Source organism: Plectropomus leopardus, chromosome 13 (genome assembly GCF_026936395.1).
Source record: "Plectropomus leopardus strain MGB_pleo_1.0 chromosome 13, ASM2693639v1, whole genome shotgun sequence".
Classification (NCBI taxonomy): Eukaryota; Metazoa; Chordata; class Actinopteri; order Perciformes; family Serranidae; genus Plectropomus; species Plectropomus leopardus.
Genome location: NC_142188.1, coordinates 4,113,121 through 4,136,863, shown reverse-complemented (window position 1 = coordinate 4,136,863; position 23,743 = coordinate 4,113,121). Strand labels below are relative to the sequence as shown.

The following is a 23,743-nucleotide window of genomic DNA, read 5'->3' as shown; positions in this document are numbered from 1 at the left end:
GATATCTAGTGTTGTCAAAAAATGCTATTGTACATTTGCGATCCATCATTAGTGTAGTTATCTTGTTTACTATATAACGTGAATGCTACTGTCACACTGAACATCCCACTGAGCACCATTCAAACTTGAAAACATTATTCGGAAAACAAAACAAATAGTTGAATATGCACATTGAGCTGCCAAATCTCTGATTTAACTGACGTAATTCTTAGTCTGGGACAACCCTACAAGTAAAAGTTTAAAACCTGTTATAGGAAACAGTTTGGGTCTCTTTAGTTAACTTCCTACTCATTCCAATGGTGGTGAGTTCTTTTATAAGTCACCCATTTACATTTTACCAAGACTTGAAGTCACAATATTTAAAGACGGGGCCAATTTGAGTGACAGGCTGTCTATGAGGTTTCATGGCAGCCCGATCCACCCCTCACTCGCCACAGCTTTAGTACAATATGGTCAAAAAACAAAGATTATCATTCCCCAGTTCTTTAACTGACTCCATGACTTCACCACTGGGTGAAGTCATGGAGGCTATGTGTAATATGTTTATAGTCTATAGGTAGCAGGAGGAAACTTCACCCCTGTGCAAATACATTAAAAAATAAATAAATAAAAAAATAATAAATAGAAAGGTTTTTGCCCTTTTTCTGTCAAGTCAATTTTAGCCAACCATGGTGTGTCTATGTTCCTGGTTTAACCCAGCGAAGTACCTTAGACACTATATCGACCCACACTCAGGTAAAACTTACACGAGGGGTTTGAGCTCATTCAAGCACTAAACAGATCAAAGCCGGATAACTCAGCGCTTCCAAGGTTTCACCTGAACAACATCCAGGCAGACTGAGGTGAACAGTCCCATGTAACAACTAGAAGGGTGAAGTACCTCGGAGGTGTGTGTGGCCTCTGAACGGAGCTGCTGGCGTACAGCTCTGAACTAAAAGTATAGCTCTCACACACTCATCTCCCTGGTATTTAACAGTAACGGTGCTTTATGGCTTATTCTGAAACAGAGAAAACAACCTTCACAGCTTAATCTGCATTTTTACATTTGGATGCTCACCACAACATCCTGCTGAGAATGCATCCTTGTTTTTCAGAATTAGGAAATACAACAAACAGTAGTGTGATGATGCCAGTTTACAAACTCAGAGCTCAGTATGAGGCCGAGGAACCGACATGTCAGCAGCGAGTGAAATGTGTTGATTAATCCTACACGAAACAGACCAAGAAGTGTTCGATTCGTTAAGCAGATATTTGAATGGGGCAAGGTTGCCATGGTTACTGTCTGTCACTTCAGCATGGGGTGAGATGTATCTTTGGTAGTTCTCAGTGGTCTTTTTCTCATTGTCTCATTCTGTACTCCCTCTCTTTTACACAGCTCGGACAGACGCATGCACATACTAAAAAATAACATATGTGTGAGAATTGGACCGAAATAAGTTGTCACTGTGACAGGATGTACGCAGTGACCTCTACATGGTGCATTCTGGGAAAAGAAAGCCTCATTCTGTTTTTGGTACATCACATTTGCTCATCTTACTGTGCATCAAAAGCACTGATACAGTCGCCCTGGGGTGCTGTGGTTTTTAAACACAGTCCCAGCTTGTTCTCATTCCAAAGTCATCACATACTGCTGCTTTTTCAGTGATTTTTATGAAAGATCCTGACTTCAGAAACAACCCTTCCTGTTGACCATGGCCGCGGGCAGCATAGGTTCAGAAGGCAACCTTTCCCGCCTGCATAATACGCCGCTGGATGGTGTAATGTAGAAACGCTGCTGGTAACGACGCAATATAAGGAGCACGAAGGTACCTATAGGGTGGGCGGGAGAGGCACAATTGGATCCAACACACCCCGGACTTTCATGCAGGAGATTGGTTTCTGCTAACCATCTGAAAGTGCTGGGTTTTTTGTTTTGTTTTGGTTTTTTTTCTGTACTTTACGTTGTGCCTTTATTGCCTAAACCTAAGTATGTGCTTTCGTCCAGCCATTAGTTAGCACATGCTTTTGTTGCCTAAAAAAAAAACTGTCGGGATGATCAATACTGTTTTTTTAGGGATGACAGTGATATTGATTATTTGTAGTTAATAAGACTGATAACCAATATTTGGAACCAATATGAATTAACTATAAAAAGTAAAAGTTTTGTATATCATATTTAGAATTTTGAATGTAACAAACTCCAACACAAAACTTTGTTTAAATGCCTTTAGCAAATGTTTAATCAAAACTTTCAACATCAAATACAGCAACTTCCCAGCAACATTTTTAAAAAATAAAGTTCAGCCAAAATGTAAATAAAAATTTTTTAAAAATAGGTTTTATAAAAAATATGTTCCACCTATGCTGACACTTTTTTTTGCACTTTTTAATTAATTAATTTTATCGGCAAGTATTAAAATAAAACGCTGATTGGCAAAATGCCAAATATTGGCCCAAATAATCAGTCAGGCTGTTACTCTGTCAACCCCTAAACAAAATCAAGTGCTTTTAAAGCTTAATCCCACTATGTGCTGTTATGTAGACTTCGAAATTCACTGACAAAGCGGAAACGTGACGACTTGGGATTAGAATGTGTAGACAGTCCACATCAACGACACAATTTCTATTTTTAAAAGCTATGGATAAAAACACCTTGCTGCATTAATCAAAGTAAAGCTGTCTGTCCAGATAATATTAATATATGTGCGTTTTCTACAACTTCAGACACAACTGACAGCTATCCTGCTGCTACTTACACTCCTCTGGCCTGAATTCCACACACACTAAAATACTCTCTTGTTTCATTCTCTCTGCCTTTCTGCCTTTATTCACATGCTCCTCTTCTCCTCTTTCACTTGCCTCTCTTGTGGGAGTTGAAGAACAATAGATGATGAATGAGGGGAGCCATGTAGGCTATGTGAATCGGACAGCTCTGTATTTATAGTGGCAACCCACTCTCTCCATCACCAGGTACTCCACGTTGGCTAGTGTGGTGAACAACGTTTAGCCAAAGTGGTATTACACTGCCTCGAGCACATACAGTCAATATTTTTTCCGTGTATAGGGGGATTAAAAACACAGAGGGTGGCAGAAAATCATCTCTGCACTTGTAAAATGAGAGGACTTGGACTTTCTGTGTTGTGTAGAGGAAGAATTTATCTTTGTTGCTTTGACAGTTCGGCTGATACGTAGGTGAATTCACGTGTTACAGAGGAGAAAAGGCTGGCAAACTAAAGGCCCTATTTTCCATCTGGTACAAAGCGGCACGTAATGCAACTGACTTTTCTAGTTTAAGACTGACCCTGCCATCATTTTCATGGCCAGAGCTCACATTGTGTGGGTAGCAAATATACTGTTGAGGCGAGTAAAATCAAGTGCGGTCTGGTTCTTTGTCCGTGCACTGCTATTTAGAGGCATCAAAAAGTGACTGATTGACAAAAACCTGATCCAAAGACAGAATGTGCAGTGTTTTCCAGCAATTTAAGCATTTCAAAATTGAAGAAAATAGCTTGATTCCTTTTAGATACATGGGAAGAAGGAAATAAGCAGTGAAAGAAGAAATGACCCTAAAGATTCCCAAGGAATTAGTAAAAAGTACAAGAGAATAACCTGAAAATTAGAAAAAAAAAAATTAAAATTAAAATTAAAATTGACCTGCAACCCATTTGTGGACCTTGACCCTCAGGCTGAAAACCAATGCTTTAAACCATGCATTATAGATCGTGTAATTAGTGCCATCTGTGTTATTTCCACTTGAAACTGCTAAATGAGTCTTGACTTTTAAGAGTTGGAATTTTAAAATAAACTCCGTAAAGTTCACAGTGAAATATGTTCTCGATCCTCTCCAAAATGCCACTTTTAAGCCAAAAAACTGACTGAGGGTTAGGGGAATACAGTATAATGGTCTGGGCAGTACCTCTTGGACACCACTTGGACTAGAACATCTGTGGTCAGGGTTAAAGGAAAGCAAGTCTGATTGCAGGAAGGAAACAGGAAGCAAACAGCACTCTTCTTTCTTTGAGATGATTTAAATGTCAAACTGACCAACTGTAGTGTTTAAAGAGTGTGCCTGCCAGTCAATCGAACACATTTTCCGTGGTAGATGGATAGATGGACAGACAAAGAGACAGACAGAAGGTCTCTCTTCCTCTTCTTCTCTTTCTGTCTCGCACACAAATGGAATGGAAACGTCAGGAAAATCAATTTCCCAGCTGAGAGTGTGACTGAGTGTTTCGGCCGGGCTGAGAAGGCCCATTACTGCTGGACTGTGGGGGTGTGTGTGTGTGTGTGTGTGTGTGTGTGTGTGTGTGTGTGTGTGTGTGTGTGTGTGTGTGTGTGTGTGTGTGTGTGTAGTCCTGTTGCAACTGATGTCAAAAGTACTTTCATGCTCTTTCCGTCTGTCAGACATGCACGTACACTCTAAGCCACATACTCGGACCTGTGGAGAGTCGCCAGATAAATTGGCTCCTTTAGGTTGAATCCAATCAGCCGTAAGGGCCCCAGGAGTCAACCGGATTCACACCGTCAGGCCCAACAGGGGCTGATTTTATGACTAAGTAGTCCGTGATGCAGATGTTCACTGATGTGGATCTGGTCTAAAATCAGGGTGTGAACACTTGAGAGACACAGCAGCTTTGTCACATGCAGCGTACACCCACGACCTTCAGCTAGAGAGTGACGTTTTAAGTTTTATGCATCAAATTAATTTAAGCCACAGTTTGATCTGTCTTGATATGTGCAGAAGACTTAAAAGTTTCATATATATGAAGTGATTTTTAATCTAATTAATTTCACTGTTAAGTCAATATTTGCACACTATATAATCTTCTGGCTGTGTTTTGCAGAAATCATGTAAAATACAAAGTCTGGTCCTTGATAAAAAAACGGTCCTCTGCCAGCGTTTTGAAATAAATGCTGGATACCCACACAGTCAAATTACATAATTCTTGAGATACAAAGAAACAAAGATATGAGTGCTCCTATAGGGCAGCAACTGCTACTAATCTGTCTGCATTGTATTTGTAATCCTTCAAGAGTTATATTTAGTACATTTTTTCTATGTGGTGATTACTTCAGGTACAAGTACAGATTAGCTTTTTTAAACAGGGAATTCATGGCGCAGTTCATGTAGCATAAAAGTGGGAGGATGTCTTTTGGCTCAGTTTCTCTGCTTTATTTCGTTTTTATGTTTTTATAACCCTTTTTTCTATGAGTGATGCAAACAGAGCCAAAAAGTCAGCTTGCTTTGTTTGGGGGCCACTTTTGCAAAATGACAGGAGGCCAGGGGCCAGTGCCAGCAGCTCCATACATGTTTCTAGGGTTTTAAGACATTTCTAGGATATTAGCACATCTCTAGGATTTTAGGACTTTTCTAAAAATGTAGGCCATTTCTAAGATTTTGTGACGTTTCTAAGATTTTAGGGCATTTCTAGGATTTTAGGACTTTTCTTAGATTTAAGGACATTAAGGGTTCAGCGAGATTTAAGAACATTTCTTGGATTTTCGGATTTTCTAGGATTTTAGGAAATCTCTAGGATTTTAGGAAATCTCTAAGATTTTAGCACGATTCCAGGATTTTAAAACATCTCTTGGATATTTCTACATCTCTAGACATTTTAGGGTGTCTCTGGGATTTTAGGGCATTTCTTGGATTTTAGGACATTAGGGCTTTAGCTAGGACCTGTATGTATACTAAAAGTACAAAATAATTCCCAGTGTGAATCACTTTAATTTTACTGTGAATCAGAAAATGGTTTGGGGGGGTTACCTGGCCTGTGGGCCATAAGTTGAGTATCACTGCAGAAAGCCATCTTGAGAGTAGCTGAGTGCTAAATGCCATTAACTTTTGTTTCTGTGCCGTGGCGAATAAAAATCACAATGTAAAAAAGTTAAAATTCTCCTTGCAGGGAGACACTTCAGGGGCCTGACCTGCTACTGTCGCTCTAATTCCATGGCCAGAAGCTCCATTGAAAATGATGCTTTACTGCAATGGCTGCTTTCTCTGCTGATTTGTGGATTTCATGCCGGTTGTACACTTGCAGAGTGCCGACATGATAGCTCCTCCAGGAGAGGCTGTCAATCTTATTTCTCAATATGCTCTACCTGAATATTAAATTGTATTTTCTGAAGCCGCACACAGCCTTGCTTGCTTTTTCCTAACCATCACAAAGTACATACACAATGCACTTCAATGTTAATCAAAGCACTGGGCTTGTCTAGTGGAGATAACAGGACTTTAAATGATCTAATTTCAGCACTGACTTGGGAACTGCTCAAGTGTTGAAATCTTTTAAGACGTAATAATGAAATACCTATGCATTTGTGTGGCAAAGATTTTCTGCACAATGATTACAGCAGCAGGCAGACAGAACTTCATTAAGACTATATTGTAGATTGCTAGTTGGTGTTTTTCGAGCAATTCTCTGTCTATTCTCCGATCCATTCCTATAACCTGTGAGAGCCAAATCCCCTCAGAGGAGCTGCGGCCCCTGAGACAGAGCACACAGGCAGTCCTCCAGAGACACAATCCATTTTTATCAGCCTGCCCAGACCCGAGGTTCATGAAAAAAGAATAAATAGGGCTGTTAAAACCTCATGGCTTTTCTCTTAAACTACAACAAATAGACAGAGCAATAAAAGGAGACCTACTGAGAAATTGTGGAATTGCTCAAAAGCTTTTGTGGTTACTTCTTAACCGATTCTTGGGGCGCAGGACATTGTGCTGATTGATAAAACACCATCTTGTTTTCTGCTTGTCAAACCGTCTCCTCGTGTCACCGACACAAGCCGCTGTTTGCCTGTGGCTTTATTTCCTTATGTCAAATCACTCCGTCGTGTGTGTGTGCACATGTGCGTGCTACGTGTACGAGCATGTGTGGCTAACGTGAAAAGCAAGTCTTTTGTGGAGGGAATCGGATCAATAGTACATCTCTGCTGCTGACCTCTGGTTGCTGATGGGCGCTCCTGTGAGCCGCCAGCTTTTCCTCTCTCTCTTTGTCTCTCTGTCACAACGCCCTCATCAGCCCCCGGACACCAGTCACCAGAGCTCGTGAAGGGGGTCAGAGTGACGGCACAGCGGCCCGTTGTATGACAAGAAGAATGTGGCTTGAAGGGAGTGATTCACGCGGTATGGACAGTGTGATCCACTAAAAATGATGCTTTGTGACTACAGCTGTAACTATATATCATGTTACAATATTTAGCGATTAAAAAAAATTGTTGATACATATCTGGAGCTAAAAAATGGTTCACATATCAAATAAATCTTGTCAGTTGACTGAGTGCAGTGGAGCAAGAGCTGTGACGTTAAACTTGCATAGTCCTTTTTTTTTTTTCTCAGCAGATTGTCTTTTCTCCTCAGCATCTGTTCAGAAACACTCAAAATAACTCAAACAATTTCAGTTTTGGTGCAGCTGAAACACCGCCTACTGAATGCATGGCACCCAGAGCCAATATGAATCTTTTTGTCTCCGTTCACAACTTTCTATTGACTCTGTCTGCATTCACGCTGCCTCTGATATCACTGTGACTACAGTCACTTTTTCACTTTGCATTGTAAAAAGGAACTGAACAGCAGTATTCATTATGTTTGCTTTGGAAAATGTGATATTTGGAACTAAGGTCTCAGTTAAAGTTTATAGTAAATTTATGCATCTGTATTCAAAAATGCTGGTATTATAGCTTGTGTAAATTTACTTATGGAAATTAAGGGGATATAGAGCAGAAATGGAATATACTATAATAATTGTGTATTCTTTCATGTATCATCACCCATAAAATAAGAGTTTTAGTTTTTCTGTTACCTTAGAAAGTGTCATTTATAGGGAGCGGGAGTAGGTTGTGTTGTACTGCCATGTTTCTACAGTGGTCCATTAAAAAGTCGAGTTATGGTTATAGCTTGTTGAGACCATTTTACTGGATTACTGTCCTTGACCCAGTATACAAGCAATTGGGGGGGGGGCAATTTATTGACAGAAGTGTGTCCAACTCCGCCATGGATGGTTGCAATATGCCCCCATTCAGCTTGCCCCTATTGGACCTTCTTCTGGTTGACCTATTAGGTCACAAACCAAACAAGTTGGCAAACAGCAAGCGAGTTGCATGCTGAAAGAAAATGCCTGGTTCTTGCTCTAGAACTTGTCATGTTGATACCTTCATTCTTCCCTTCTTCTTCTAGTTCTTTTGATTTTCCTGGCTTTCTCCTGTGAAATTGTGCTGTTTGACTTCTGGGTCAAGCCCAGCATGAGATTATGGAGCGTGCACAGCTAGACACAGCAATCACCTAGACCAGTTCAAGTCTAGTTGAGACGTATACATAAAAGAATAAACTGACTCCCAGCTGCATTATCTAGGTGTGTTAGTCCGACTTATGTGTGCATCACATCATGACACACGAGAAAGAGACTTCTGATAATGATTTGTCTGCAACTAAAAACCTCCTGAACTATGAATACTAATAGGAATCCTAAAGAGGAATTCACAGTCTTCACATGACAGTTTCACCTGGTTGCAATCTGCAGTCCTCCCCGCTAGATGCCAGAAAATCCTGCACACTGTTCCTTTAAATACAGCAGAAAAGAGTGAAGCACTTCCATCTATTCTAAAGAGCCATTTATTCATTTTTAGGGGGCACAGGGGATGGAGCTCATCACAGCATGCCGTGGGCAAGAGGCACAGAGACGGCCCAGACAGGTTGCCAGCCCGTCGCCGGGCTACATTCACACACGTTCACACTCACAGTGTGAAATGAAACAATAAAATATTTATGAATACACTTGAGGATCATAAAATGCACGTTAGTCCGGAGTTCCCCAGAGACAAAATATGTGTTTTGTTAATATTGCAAGGCACAGATATAAATGCTGTGGTATTCTCCAATTTAACACCAGCATTGTTTTTATTTTTTTTATTTTCAAAGTGCAGGCTGTAAGCAAGGTGGTTGTCATGGAGCTTACGAATTCAGTAGAACCCACAAGTATGACTGTCTTATTTTGAGGATGGCAATGTGATGCAACATCATTCAATTTTGAAATAATTTGTGACATTTTGAAATTACAATAACAGCAATTTAAGAAGTATTTCACCGATAAAGAGTCCTCACATAAAACTTGGCCATCTCTGCAGTAGAAAGATGCAACACTCGAACGTTACAAGATCAGAGAAAACAGAGGAAATGGACTGTGGCATTGACTTTTGCTCACAAGGTCGAAATCCTACATCTACCAAAATGCATCAGACCAACAGGCCCTCCGGCTGGTGGGTGATGTAATGAAACCTTGTCTACTGGATACAATGGCAACAAGCTGGATACTGTATCACACCTGAACAGTAAGCCAAAACATGTTTCTTAAAACATTTTAGGTGAGAAATATTCAATGCTGCAACAGAATTTTGGTTATGTTTGATCATCGCTACTTAGCCCATGTTAAAACAAGAACAGCCCTACTAAAAATGGAAAAGTTTTAACATCGTGAGAACGATCCCTGGGTACATGGATCTGCAAAGAAATGCTGCAGTATGCATGCCAGGCCAGTAGCTGGCGGTGAAACTTTGTAATGAAGTGGTTGTGTTTTCAAAAGATGACACTGTAACCTGGTTTCAAAAGTTTTCAAAAGGCATCCAAGACGCTGTTGTCATGTGAACAAAAGGTTAAACTGCAATAAAAGTTTACACTTTCATCCAAGGACTGTTGCCTCATAAACGGCCTTTAGTTTTACCGTTTAATCTCTGTATTTTTTGGCCTTGATTCTACTGTACAGGAAGCAGCATGGTGCCCTCTTCCTGCACACAAACTCTCTCCATTATGGCAAAATGGGGCATGAAAACACATTTCGGAAAACATTTTAGGTGAGTAACATAACATAATCCTGATTTATATTTGATCAGCACTGCCCATGTCGTTAGATTTCTGTCTGGGTTTGAGAAATATAGAGAGAGGCGGGTGTGTTTCCTGATCTGCTGTATACTCTGTGTGCATTGATGGTGGTGGCGTGGTTGGTGCGCAATACAAAAATGTGAAAGTACAGCCCTTAGTTTGAGCAACAGCCATAAGAACCAGCAAAACACAGCAAAATGATTGAATTTACATAATTTGTCCTACCACAGTTAATCTACACATACTACCCACATTGTTTTGTTACAAAGCTGGTTGAAAATTGGTGAAGTGTTGGTTTAAGTGCCAGATTTATGCATGCACAAAGCATGGGCTGTCCTAAGGAAGTGATAATGAGAGATGAGTGATGATGGAGGGGGCTTTTATTTCTATGAAAGGCCTAATAAAACTGACAGACCAACAGTACTCCCATTTGTCCCTCTTGAACACCTGTTTTGATTTTTTTTTTGTGAAGGTATATTTGTATAATACATGCACACCTGTACACAAATACAAGCATACCCAACATATTTTGCAACTAGCTTTGAAGGCAATAAGTGATATTCGCACAAAACACGATGCCTTTGAAAAGCAGAGGAGCTGACACAAAAACAAAAATACGCTCATGATAAAATGCATCCTTATTATCATTTGTTTACTGCTCAGCAGAAATGCACAGCACATCCGGCTGCTAATGATTATTTGCACCGAAAGCAAGCCGAGCTTTACATTATGCATGTCATGACGTACAGTAAAAGTTTAACAGGGAGGCAGAGGTGCACGCAGATTACACACAAACACTGTGATAATGAGGGGGTGAGCTTTGGTGCGACAGTACTGACACATTGTGTGTGTGTGTGTGTGTGTGTGTGTGTGTGTGTGTGTGTGTGTGTGTGTGTGTCTGTGTTAATCTCTTCCACAGTTCAGTGTGCCTGTGAAACTTCAACACTGTGTCATCACATTTTTTTTTTGTGCGAGGTGGGATGAGGAAGGCTGAGAAGATAAAGAGGAGAAAACACAGAGAGAAATGAGAAAAAAAGAGAAAGTGAAGCACGAGAGGAACGTGTAAGAGTTACTGCTGCAATGTGATGCACAGCGGCCTCGTTAGCACTGAATTTGCTCTGCCTAGATATGTGTGTCTGCTTGTATCTTTTATGTGAGAAATTGTGGGTGTCATGCTCTAAGCATGTAAGACAGTGTAACTGGGTTTGTCTACAGATGTGTTGATGGTTAATTCCTATGTGGAAGCGCATAAATAAATACAAATTGATAAAAAAACAACTTGTGTATCCATTTCACCACTATTTTAATGTGCTCATTATATTGATTATTACTTTCTTTTGGTTAATGTGTGCTTTTTGATCAATACCAACAATTAAAATGAAGTGAAAGGGAGAGGGCGACAATGCTTCCGTGTACATAAATGTTTATGTGTACTCTATGCTTGTGTGTAAGTGTGGGTGGCGGTGTGAGTGACATCTGGGAGGAGGAGAAAAGGAGAAGAGCTAAATTAATCACTGTGTGGGCAACTTCCAGCAACACACATTATCTTTTTCTTTCTCTCACACACAGACACGCCTTTTTCGAGTCTTCCCCCTGAGTCACATGGCTTTCTTTGCGTCGGCTCAGTCAGTAGAGATAAAAGTATTGAGACTGCCTTTGTTGTGTTTGCATGTCAAATGGATTCAGTGTCAGGAGGTGAAATATGAGGTGAACGAAGAAGCTGTCTGATTCTGCTGACTGGATTTGTGTGTATCATTGTCGATGTTCGCATTATTGATAATAAAGTGCTGATACTGGCCAGACAGTTTGTTCTTGGGCTCTTAAAACAACACATAAGTTGTCAGTGAATTTTAAGGGATTTAAATTGGTGTTTTCTGACCTACTATCCATCTACATATTACACCGAGGTATCCGTCTGCATCTGCTGTTGACGTTTCGGGATGTTGCTACCGTGATGTCAACAAAAGCAAATGGTGGGATTACACTGTAAATTTAATTGATTAAAAATGTTGGTATGTCATTTATTTTACCTGCTGTCAGGGTCAGCCAGTTTTGTCAATGTGAACACATGGATGCACATGAGGGGGAACAATGGTAGAAAGTAAATTGTCACAAAGCCGAACATATTACGCTCTAGCTACCCTTAAGTTCTGCTGTCGACCTTCCAGGATGCTGCTACCATTGTTTATTTGTTTGTTTATTAAGATCCCGCTGCTACCGTGATGTCAATAAAAGCACACGGTAGGATTACGCTGCATGTGGTTAAGTTTAGGTGACAAAAGTACATGGCAACCAAGGCTGGGATGTCAACAAAAGCACATGGTGGGAAGTTGTGAATTTTCACCAAAATGTTGGCTAAACCCAAAGTAACGACAGCTACTTGTTTACAGCCATACCATCATTCTTAACAAGTTATTTAGTCCCTAAATATTATGTTAAAAGAATATTTTGGGACTAAATAACTTGTTAAGAATGATAGTGATCATAATTATATTTTACATATATATGTAGCTGGTGTTATGACTTTGGTCATAGAAGTAGGTTTGCGCTGACAAACTGTACAATAACTAAATGCTTTGATAGCTATAACCTCTGGGAAAATCAATTTTTTCAATTAATTTTAGGTATTATGAACATTTTACCTACATTTTGGCTAAAAATTCCCAATTTTCAAGCGTTTTCTGGAATAGAATTTGAAATTAAGTTAAATGGATTTGAGCAACATTTAGCCAAAACGCAGGAGCCAGTGATCGGTCCAGCAGAGGTCAAGAGGTTATATAAAGCCGTTACTGGCGGAATTTCAACCTGATGCTGTCCTGTAGCATATCGTGAATGTAAAACGTCTGTCCAGCCACATTTTCAACTGATGTCCCCGGTCACCAGCAGTCCCGCGGTGTATAGCAATGACACGAACGGTTCTGTCCGGCCACATTCTCAGCTGATGCCATCCAGCAGTGTATCGTGGACACAAAAAATGGCTTTTGGCTTCAGGGTGTTACACTGAAAAGAACTGCAAAAGTGGTGATGTGTGACGACTTGGGATAAGAACCTTTATGACCTTTCACATAGAACAGTGAGACGAAATAACTTTGAACACGATGAGTAAAAGGGGGCTTAAGATGGAGCCCTGAGTGACGCAACCATTTACTATCTGCAACACAAGCCCCTGGCTTAATGAACGGATTTTAAATCAGCAGTAGGTCAAACAAGAAAGGCATACCAATGTAGGTTCTCACTACTGTCTCCCACTGATGCTGGATAGAAAGGATCAATACTGCATTTCTGCAAGTGTTGAAGCCAGCATGTGTGAAATCAGATGAATAAAATACATAACAAACGAGGGCGTCGGGAGAATTTCAGAGTGCAGCACAGCATTTAAAAACTATTCATATTCAGATGTCGCAAACTGTCAAAAATGGATTAAAAGCTCCCGGAATCAATATGAGAATAACAATCTTTTCCCCCAAAGTGCACCGTTCACAGTTATGTAGAAGGGATTGGCTCGTACTGGCGGAGACAAGATGCAAGCATTTGTGTTCTCAGTGACACAGGAAGACAAACATAAAGCCGCCCCACAAGTGCTGTCAAGGCAATTCCACAGCTCTACAGCTCCACGTTTCTACATCTCTTGGGTAAACATGCACTGTATATTATGGTCTGCCTCTGCTGCAAACTAAGGGAAACAAATGAAGACAGGATGTAAAAGCTCCACGCTGAGATGCACTTGAGAGAAGCTGGCCTTGATCTTTAAATTCCTGCACAGCCCTGTACTAACACAAAAAGGTCTCAACATCCAGAGATTGTTTCCTGCGAGATGGGCGATGGCGCTGTTAATGCCGTTTGTTATGTAATGTGTGTAGGCGACGCTGCGTCTCCAAAGTGCCTGTAGCGCTGCTGCAGATGCAGAAGAGCTGCACATATTAGAAACATGGCCACAGGCACTAAACATCGTCGGAAAAAGAGAATTCAAAATGGAAACATCCACATCTCTGTCTGTAGCTGATTGTTAATTTTTCATAAACAAAGCAAAGACAGAAGACGTAAAGCTGTGTGATGTAAAAGTGCGCGTGTGCATGTGAATGTGTGGGACGCAGTGAGCAATGTGTAGTGTGACCAACCAGAGCTCATTAACCTCTCCGCAATGCACAACTACAACAAACAAAACAAAAATGGATATACACAGAGAAATATAGTAATCACTCACTCCATCCCACAATCCATCTCTTATCCTATCTCTACCTCTCTCTCCTCCTCTCTCACCTCTGTGCTGAGAGGGCTCATAAATAAAGCAGGGAAAGATTGCAGCGCCTGTGGCGATAAGGGATGCTGGCTGGGAAAGCGCTGGACCTAGTCTACCACATGGGAAGAGGGCAGGAGAGACAGGCAGCGAGTGTGTGTGTATGTGTGTCCGTCTGAAGGTGTGTTTTGTGTGTGTGGGTGGTTATGGGGCTTTTTAACTTTGCCATGTTTTAGGGCCACATTCTGGAGCCAAACAAGCATATTTGGATCAACTTTTTCATTTGGTAACAACTTTCATTTACTGCCACCAACCAAAAACAACTGTAACACCACCTGCTGCTGCTGAGAGTGCACAACAACTTAAACATGCAAAATAAGATTGTCAAGAAGACCGTGCCTTAATACAAAATTCAAGAATGACTATGGTTTGCATGAAAACAGTAACATTATCTATTGATAATTAGGGCTGCAACTATGTTTTGTTTTTCCTAATTGACTAATCTATCTGTTTTGTTTTTTTTATTAATCTATTGATTATTTTTTTATTGATCTAACTATTATTTTTTTATTCCTCGATTACAATTAATTTACCGAAAATAACATTTTAAAACTTGTCATAAACTTCAGGGCATTCTTAACTGGTAATCTGTGTTTTACAGCCTGATATGAAGTCTCTCCAAAATAAAATTATTGCAAGAGCTTGTTCCACTCAAGTAAAAGGAATGTAGTGCAATCAGCATTTAGCAATCCAACAGCAAAATAGATAAAACAATGTAAAATTCTAGTCACTTAACAAAACAGAAACTCTTTGTTACAGTAACAAACTTCAAATCTAGCAGTCCAACAAAACATCTTGCGGTAAAATTAGTGCAATTTGAATAACACTATAACTTTAAAAATGAGAGCAGACATTCGGAGACACCGGCGGAGACGCCAGCAGAGACGCCGGCGGAGAATGAGAGCGGAGCGGACATGGCTTGAATGCGTTCTATCTACATTCTATCCACTACATCTCATATTTCAATCGAGGAAACGTTATATTGCGATTGATATGTTTATTGTTTAATTGCCCATCCCTATATTTAACCCTCTGAAATCTAAACAAATTCTTCCTGAATTCTTTTAAAGCGATGAAAGAAATTACCCAAAAAAATCAAGAAATTAGTAATTAGTACAAGAATACAACATAAAAATTAGTGACAAAAATATTTATCCCTAAAATTTTATAAAATTACTCTGACACATCATACAAATTTGATTGAATGATATTTATGCTTTTTTTTTTAAACATTCCTCAAATATAGAAATTCTCCTTGTGTTGGACAACAGTTTGAGGACTGTGAAAGTGAGATATTTTTCTCTTATCTTGATAACAGTGCTCTCAACCTCTTTCAGCCACAACATTTTCTCTTACCTAAGAGAAGAGCAAAAATAAGAAAACAGTGATGAATCCCAAAAATCAATGGGTACTAACAAAACAAGATAAATTAAAATAAGTGAAAATTTGATCCTTCACCGTTTCTAACATTAGGCCCATTTATATCACATTTTACTATATTTAGGTGAATTATCCTGTAAACTTCACATTGTAACACAAATCTAATAACAACTACAATCATAATAATTTTAAAGCTGGTAGAGTTAAAAAAAGGCATTGCTTTAGGAAAGACAAGCAGCTGTTGGATTTTTTGCTTTGAACTTTACATTCACCTGCACTGTGCTGGAGTACGGATGAAAATTACAGAGATGGAAATTTCACAACTTGGCCCCATGAAACAAAATTCATCTGCACTGTTGAATACAATCTGAGGTAAATAAGACTTGTTTTGTGTGAGTGTGATTTAGCAGAGTCAACCCTTCAAATGACATTCTCAGCCAGTGAATGTCTTTAACTCTTTAACCACTACAACCAAAAGACACATTAAAAACAATATAGAAACTAAATTTAAAAGTAATCGAAATAATTTTAGGCATTTCCAATAAATTAATTCCTTAATCTGCTAACCCCTTACCTACTACAACAAAGACAATAACTATAAAGGTCAAATACGCCATGAGTTAGACTGAGTCAACGTTGTTCCAACGAGCAGTTTAAACTTTTAAAGCTTAAAACTTTTAAGCATCATCTACTCTGTTTCCAGTCAGAGAGACAAAATAACTCAAATCCTGCAGAAATGCAGATGAGAAAGAGCTGGTAGTCTACACAAAAAGATGCCGTGTTGGTTGTGTGGGTACAATGCAGGACAGAAAAAAGCTAAATATAAACACTGTCAGAAAAGGAGAGTTTATCACAGCCTCCTCAGGAGCATTCAGTGCGGTGTGTGAGGAGACAGACAGGTGAGCTGGACGCCAGGTTTGCAGTCAACCATTAATGTGACAGTAGACGGGTTTTCATCACAGATTAGCGCAAAATTTAAGCAATATTTTCAAAGTGTTGACTAAACGCAATTGCAGGATGACCGTGTTTCCACTGAGTGATGTTTTGCGTCTTTTCTTCTCGCATTAACATCCCAGTAACCATGGCGATGGATATTCAGAACATTAGCAGCTTTATTTCTATTGCAGCCATCGCACAAGCCGTCACTATTTCCAATCTAAGGAGACCCAGGCGTGTTATGCAGCTCTAATGGAAAGGCAAGGATTTCTGGGAGGTGATAATCCACGATTTCACAGAGAAATTGTGGATTCAAAACCTGAATGATCCTACCGACAACATATAGCCATAGAATCATGTGACCTATAACAGCGAAAAGGGTGTTTCCAATGCAGATTTGCAAAATACATTTTTTCAAATCCCCTGAAATACCACCTTATGCGAGCTTAAAAACATTTTTGCAATAAATGTTTTTTCTAAAATGATTGGTTTCCATTCAGCGTATTAACATACACACACTTGCCTGTTTTTACCATCTGATCAGCTGCTCTGATCAGCCTTTGTGAAGACAAACTATGAAACTATTAATGACAAATATTAGCCAATAATGCTTGAAGGCCGAATAATCGTTAACACCCTAACTAAATACTAAATACTTTGTCCCCTACTGTTAGTGTACACACACGGGAAGAAAAAGATAAGAAATGAGGGTCAGGAAGAGGTAAATACTGTGGTTTGGTAACAGACAGACCAAATGAAAGCATCTCTAGGCTGCAGAAAGTCGGCTCTAAGCTTTCCACACATTTGCCTTTCATAAGGATAAACAAACAAATGAACAATGCAGTCATAGAATAGCAACAGCGTTGCTATGTCAGCAAGACAAATCCCTGTCTGTGATGCAATCTCATTGAATTTTCATGCATGTTCTCTATCTGTCTGCCTCCTGTCTCTTCTTCACAGCCTATTATCAGATGGGGATTTTGTAGTTTGGAGATGCTGTTCAGTTTGTTTTGTCTCTCCTGAGACCTGACTGTATTTTCTGTGGTGATGTGCCTATAAGACATCATATTTCATATGCATTCAAAACAAAGAACCACTTCTGTTTATATCAGACAAGCTTCTGCTGCACTTCATGTGTCGCTGTCTTTTTCAGCCAAACAGAGAGAAAGCTACAGCTTTATAATGTTATGTCACTTATAATGAGTTGTGTGTATACAGTTATATATGTACAGTAGAGACAAAGATATTAATGATGTTAAAATATGTGGATGAATTTGTGACATCACAGCTCTGTTTATTATATTTGCATGCGTTATATTTGAGGTGATGAAGTTGATGTGAAAAAAGCGCAGCACTGAGGACACAATTCTGGGTTTTCCATTATCACTTCTGGCTGCAGTGAGGCGTTTCCCATTGCAAGTTGTAACCCTTTGAAACCTGAGCAAATTGGATATATTGCTTTTAAAAACACAGAAAGAAGGTGATAAGACGCTAAACAAAAAAAATTAGAGAAAAATACAAAAAAAATTGCAAAAAATCAAGATCTTAAGTACTGACTTATTCCTGCAAGAATTTGTTAGATGACTTATAGATTTGTTTTTTAGAGTTTTCCTTTCTTTCAGTAGACAACTCTTTAACTGATGCTTGCTGTGTTTGCATGTTGCATTTGGCAGCACTATTGCAGGATATCGTGATATTGTTGCTCCATGGAAACACAGTGACATGGCACTACAATGATGGTGCAGCATTGTATGTTTTTGTGACATTACCATGGCACTTTTTATCTATTTTTTTGTCAGTGATGTTTTTTTGACTGTTTGCTCTATTTGGCAAATTGATAGTCCAATATGCTAAGAGGAGGGGTTGATCCCTTTTTTTTCATTCACTACGTGTGGGATTTTAAGAGGTTGGGTAAAAAGTCAGCGGCGATGTTACAGTGACACTATTGACACTGTGTCATAACAGCCCAAAAGCCAGTGTGACGTCAATCAAGCGGCTCAATGGCCCAGTTTGCACAGCTGAAACTTTCTCCGGCAAATAAGATCAACCCCTCACTGTGCAACCCCTACAAGGCTGCCTCCCGCAGGACAACACAAGCCCTCTGTCCCCAAAAAGGACAGATTTCTTTCAAGGCTATTACTGACACCCTTGTGCATAAAGTCTGCTATGCCTGTTTTTTTCTCTCTTTCTATCTCTTTGCTCTCTCCCTTGCTCCCTCTACGACTCCAGTGAGGGATCCTATGGGGCAAGATCCTCTAGAAATTTGCCCCCGAAGCTATTTTGAAACCGTATCGGGCCGGCTGGCTCAACCAGTGAGTCATTTCCGCCTTATAGCTCCCTCATTATGTGACACAAATCAATTATGGATGAAAAAAATCCTGCAAAGATGCACAGAGGCCCTTTCATGTGTCAAACCCTGCAGCTTGCCAGAGGAACACAAAGAGGAAGGGAAGCAGAAAAAAGATGAATGTGGAGGGTGAGAGCCAGGGTTAGAGTGCGTCTGCATTTGGGAGTGTGTTTTCCATTTCAGAGTATTCCTCAGTGGGTTACGTGTTGGAACTATTTATTAACGGACAACAATTAGTTTGTCTTTTGCCCCATACATCTGTGCAGCATCTCTGGCCAAACTGCGGGGTGCCAGATACAGTCGCTGAGAGGTTTTGATCTGTGTGATTCGGCATGATGCTCTAAACCAGGAAATCTCACTGTGACAACATCAGGAAGCAGTGGCTAATTTGTTGTTCACAGAGAAACTGTTCCTCCCTCAAAAACAACATTTTTAAACTTCTGTTAGTCGGGGTTGAACAAGTGACATACATGTCATTAAGTGACATTTAGAGGTAGTGGTGGGCAATTTTGTTCATAGGCTGAATAAGTCCTGACCAACCTCTGAGGCTGAAAAATGAAGCCAATGCTAAAGTGCCAAAAGCTGCAGTTCCTCTAATGGCCACTTGAGGCTGGTTCCAAAACAGAGTCAATATCCATCAATCAAGTCCCCAGGAAGAGCGCCAGACTTTAAAGCAAGTTTTACATAAGTGGCCAAAAGTGGAATTACATCATTTATGTCCTTTGCATGATGCTATGGGCCCAGAAAGCCTTTTTCCCCATAGACCCAAAGACATATGTAAATCAGTGGATACATTATTTTGACATCAAAACCTCTGTGAAATGATGTTTTACTTTCATGATTTCTTGCATTCAGTCCCATAACATTTAGAAAGTCTAGAAGAGCCACAAGATTACATCATTGTATCCGTCTTCACGCTAGCAGAACGCTAAACAACAAGGTTAGCCGTCATAAGTTTGTGCCAACTTTACAGCAGACATAAACATGATTACAGCCTGGTACTTAACACATTTCAGCTCCATAGCTAATTCCAGCATTCACAACAACTGTACTGGGGGTACATTTTTATTTATAACTTATCCATTTGAATTTTACTGAGGCCACACATTTAAGGGTGGGGCTTAGATCCACACCTCGCTCCCCACAGAGCCAACCTCTCATCCAAATATGGTCACTTCTAGCTCCAAAAACACAAGATGACAATGGCCGAAATACCAAACCCGAAGCTTTAAAACAGAAGTCCACAAACCAACAGGTGACGTCATAGTGGCTATGTCCACTATTTACACACTCTATGGTCCTGACACTTCTTAACTCACATACCATGCACAAGCTTTCATGCACAATTTACTTCCTTACAATGTTGAAATATTCCTTTAAGGCCCTGGTTTTTCTCTCAGCCATCTTCTTTGGACCAAATTCTCTTCCACTCTCTCCATTTTTGCATCTGTTCCCTCCCTGCTGAACTATTTTCATCCTCTCTCTCCTTCTGTCTCTGTTTCTCACTTCCCTCTCTTCTCATTCACCCTCCTCTGTTACCTACTGTTCCCAGTTTCTGTCCTCCCCCTCCATTTTCACACATATGCCCTTCCTGTTGCCTGTCTCCGTCTTCTCGCTCTCCTTCACTCTTTGCACCTATTCGCTCTCAAGTCACCGAGGTTAGAAATACTAAATTACTGACGGCTGAAATTGTCCTTGAGGACAACTCCTAACCTTTGCCGCGTGGCTCCGGCTCTGCTGATTTTATGCTCTAAACTCTGCAGTGACATTTTTGAAAGTTGGGATGTTTACGCTCGCCTCAGAGCGGATATGCAAAATGATTAATTTCCGGTGCAGTGTGTGATGGCCTGCTGCTCTCTGTCTCTCCTAAGAGAGAGAGAAAAAAAATCACTTTCCCTCCATCTTCCCTCGCCGCCTTTCTCCATCAATTCCCCTCTCTGCCTCTCGCTTCAGAAGTTGTGATTGTATTTCGGGGTAAAGTGGAGCAAGGGCAAGGCGAGGCCTCTTCCTCTGAGGCGGCGTCTGCCGGCCATTTAGACAGTGTGGAGCATAAAACACACAGGCCTTGGCATATCGTTGGGTCCCTCCACGCTAGAGTAGCAACACCATCCATGCATTATTACACTGGCTGAACACAGTGCTGCAAGACTGAGCACAGATTTATGCTCAGTCAGAGGAGGGAAGTGTGTCTGTGGGCAATGACCATGTAAAGATGCAATAGATGGATGTGTGGAAATAGCAAATAGAAATCATTGCTTACCTGCTTGGTCGATAATAAGATGTATGCAGGACGGCAAAGCAAGAGAAAGAAAGAAAGAAAAGACACCGTTAGAAAAACATTTAACATAAAATAAATCTCAGTCACAGTTAACTGTTTGAAAACTGAAGCAACATCACTTTTCTTGTGCTGCATTCAGACACCTTCACAAGTATTTAAACCTTTGAAATCTGAGCAAATAATGTGCTTAAAAAAAGAAAAAAGGAGAAAAAGGCAATGAGCTACTTGGCAGGAACTATTCCCATAAACTGCAAGAAATTAGAAGCTTTGATTTTTGTTTTTTTTTAAGGTATAGGGAAAAATATCTAAAAATCTATATTTACAAATATCATAATTGTATATCTAATATTATTTTACAGAATAATAATTAGTTTTTAAGCATTTTTCTATTTTTTAAAATATTTATTTTTATCTATTTTTATTTATATATTTATTTTACTTTTAATTTTCTATTACTATTCTTCTATTTTTTAATCATTTTTTACTTGTTTGTTTTTTTTTGTACATTTTTGCGTCATTTCTTTATTAGTTGCTCATTGCCCTTTTCCCATGTTTTGTGATTTGTGATATTGAACTACATCTAACAAATTAAATTCAATTGAAATTACTATTGTTCAGCCTTTTGAGGCTTTTGTGATTGCCTACAATCAATTTCGACTTGACTAATGTGTAAAGGACTTTGGGTTGCCTTTGGGTATGAAATGTGCTATATAAATACATATCCCTTGTCTTGCCTTCATTTTGGGGCAAGTAAAACTGTCCTTTTGAAAATACACCTACTTACCACCAATACATGCCCAAAAATCACACAGTTTTACAAACTCTGCTTCAATACTGATGCATTTTGTTCACCCACAACATAGCAGGAAACACAAACTGGAAATGCTCAAAAATAACTTTTGGTTCTGAGGAAAGTTCCTGGAATTAAATCCTCTGGTTCAATAGTTCCTGGAAGCTTTTGGTCGAAAATGGGCTTAAATAATCAGACTCCCTCTGAAATGGCATATCAGAAAATGTAACATCCTCTGTGACTGATTGCAGGCATTAACTGTGAGTTCAAGTAGGGTTCTGAAATAATGTGCAAGGAACGCCGAGGAGTGATTTTAAACACTGAAACTTTGGACATAACCTTTCAAGCAGCTCTGTCAGGGGATGAGCCCCTTTTGGCTGACTTCTCTGTGTGAGAAAGCTTGGCTACAATCCTGTTCTCCGTCCTCGTGAGATTTAATAGACCTTCCACAACAGGGACATGACAGCACATCTCCACTGATTTAAGAAAGCTTGTGAAGCCGTATCGAAGGAGAAAACGCTGGCGAATTGTTTGTAGTACACAACACTGGATACCAAAAAAAAAAAAAGAAAATGTCAGAGTAATGTTGTTATTAAGAAATGTAAAGGTGGATTTAACCTTTGAAACCTAGACTGACATCACCTTTCTTGTGCTGCTTTTAGACAACTTTCACACATCTTTAAAACTTTGAAAACAGAGCAAATTGGTTTGATTTCTTTCAAAAACAGGGGAAAAAGGCAATGCACAAATTGGTAAAAGTGCACCGTAAATTGCAAGATATTAGTAGATTTAGAAAATTATATTTAAAAAATCTAGGGGCTTATTTTCTGGAGACCTGTATTTAAAGTAATTATAATAACATATTGACTTTTTTTTAAAAATAGAATTATTATAATTTTCAAGTCATTGCCTTTTTTTTTTAGTCCCTTTTTTGTTGCTAATTTTCTGGTAATTTACTTGTACTTTATTTTAATAATATCCTGCTAATTTCTGGGTCATTTCTTCTTGAGTAATTCATTGCCTTGTTTCCATGTCTTTGAAATAAATCAAGCTAATTTGCACAGGTTTCAAAGGGCTAATTGATGCACACAAATGAGTTGTTGGTGTTTCTAATCATGTTCAGTTTACTGGGTAAGATTTCTGTGTGCACGTTCACATATACACCCCAGCCTCCCCATGCAGAGCAGCAGAAGCAAGAAAAAAAACATCAGGAATTAGGGTGGTGGAAGGATTAAGGAAGGATTGTGTACTTTTCTTTTTCTCTGACTGCATGTGTGCAAATGAAGACTGCACAAATCCATAAATGCAACTTTCATCATTACTGATTTAAACACTGTAGTAGGCGTATATCTACTGGGCTGCCATGGCAAACATGCACTCTACACGCACAGACAGAAAGAGAGGCCCAGTTACACAGACCCAGATACAGCAAAGAAAGAGAGAGAGAATCAGGCAGTGAGAAACTTTAGAAAGTGTGTATTTGCATAATCTCTTCTTTGCAAAGAGTCTAGGGGAGGAATAATAAGCTAGAGAAAGCTATCATCTGCCAACACAGTGTTGAGCCAAACCCCTGTGTGTGTAAATGCAGCTTGCAGGCAATACACTGCTGCTTTGCTCAGTTGCATGTTCAGTCTTATTCAGCTGATGTGGGCGTCAAATGTCCTGCATTTGATTTACCCACAGAGGTAAATTAAAGAAAATAGCAGACTGACAATTTTACCCCTGCCCTGAATATCCATTTACTCTTATCTCCCAGCCACTGCAATTTAGACTAATCGAACAGAAAGCTCTTCTCTCACTCGCTTTTGAATGTACCTGATAACCCGGCCTCGTGTACTGTAGGTGCGGATCTAAATTGCCCT

At 39.7% G+C, this 23,743-nt stretch overlaps 1 protein-coding gene across 2 annotated transcripts in view; it reads right to left on the bottom strand.

Moving 5' to 3' along the window:
- nrg3a (neuregulin 3a) overlaps positions 1-23,743 on the bottom strand; it is a 445,741-nt gene that overhangs the window by 288,266 nt on the left and 133,732 nt on the right. The window lies entirely within an intron of this gene.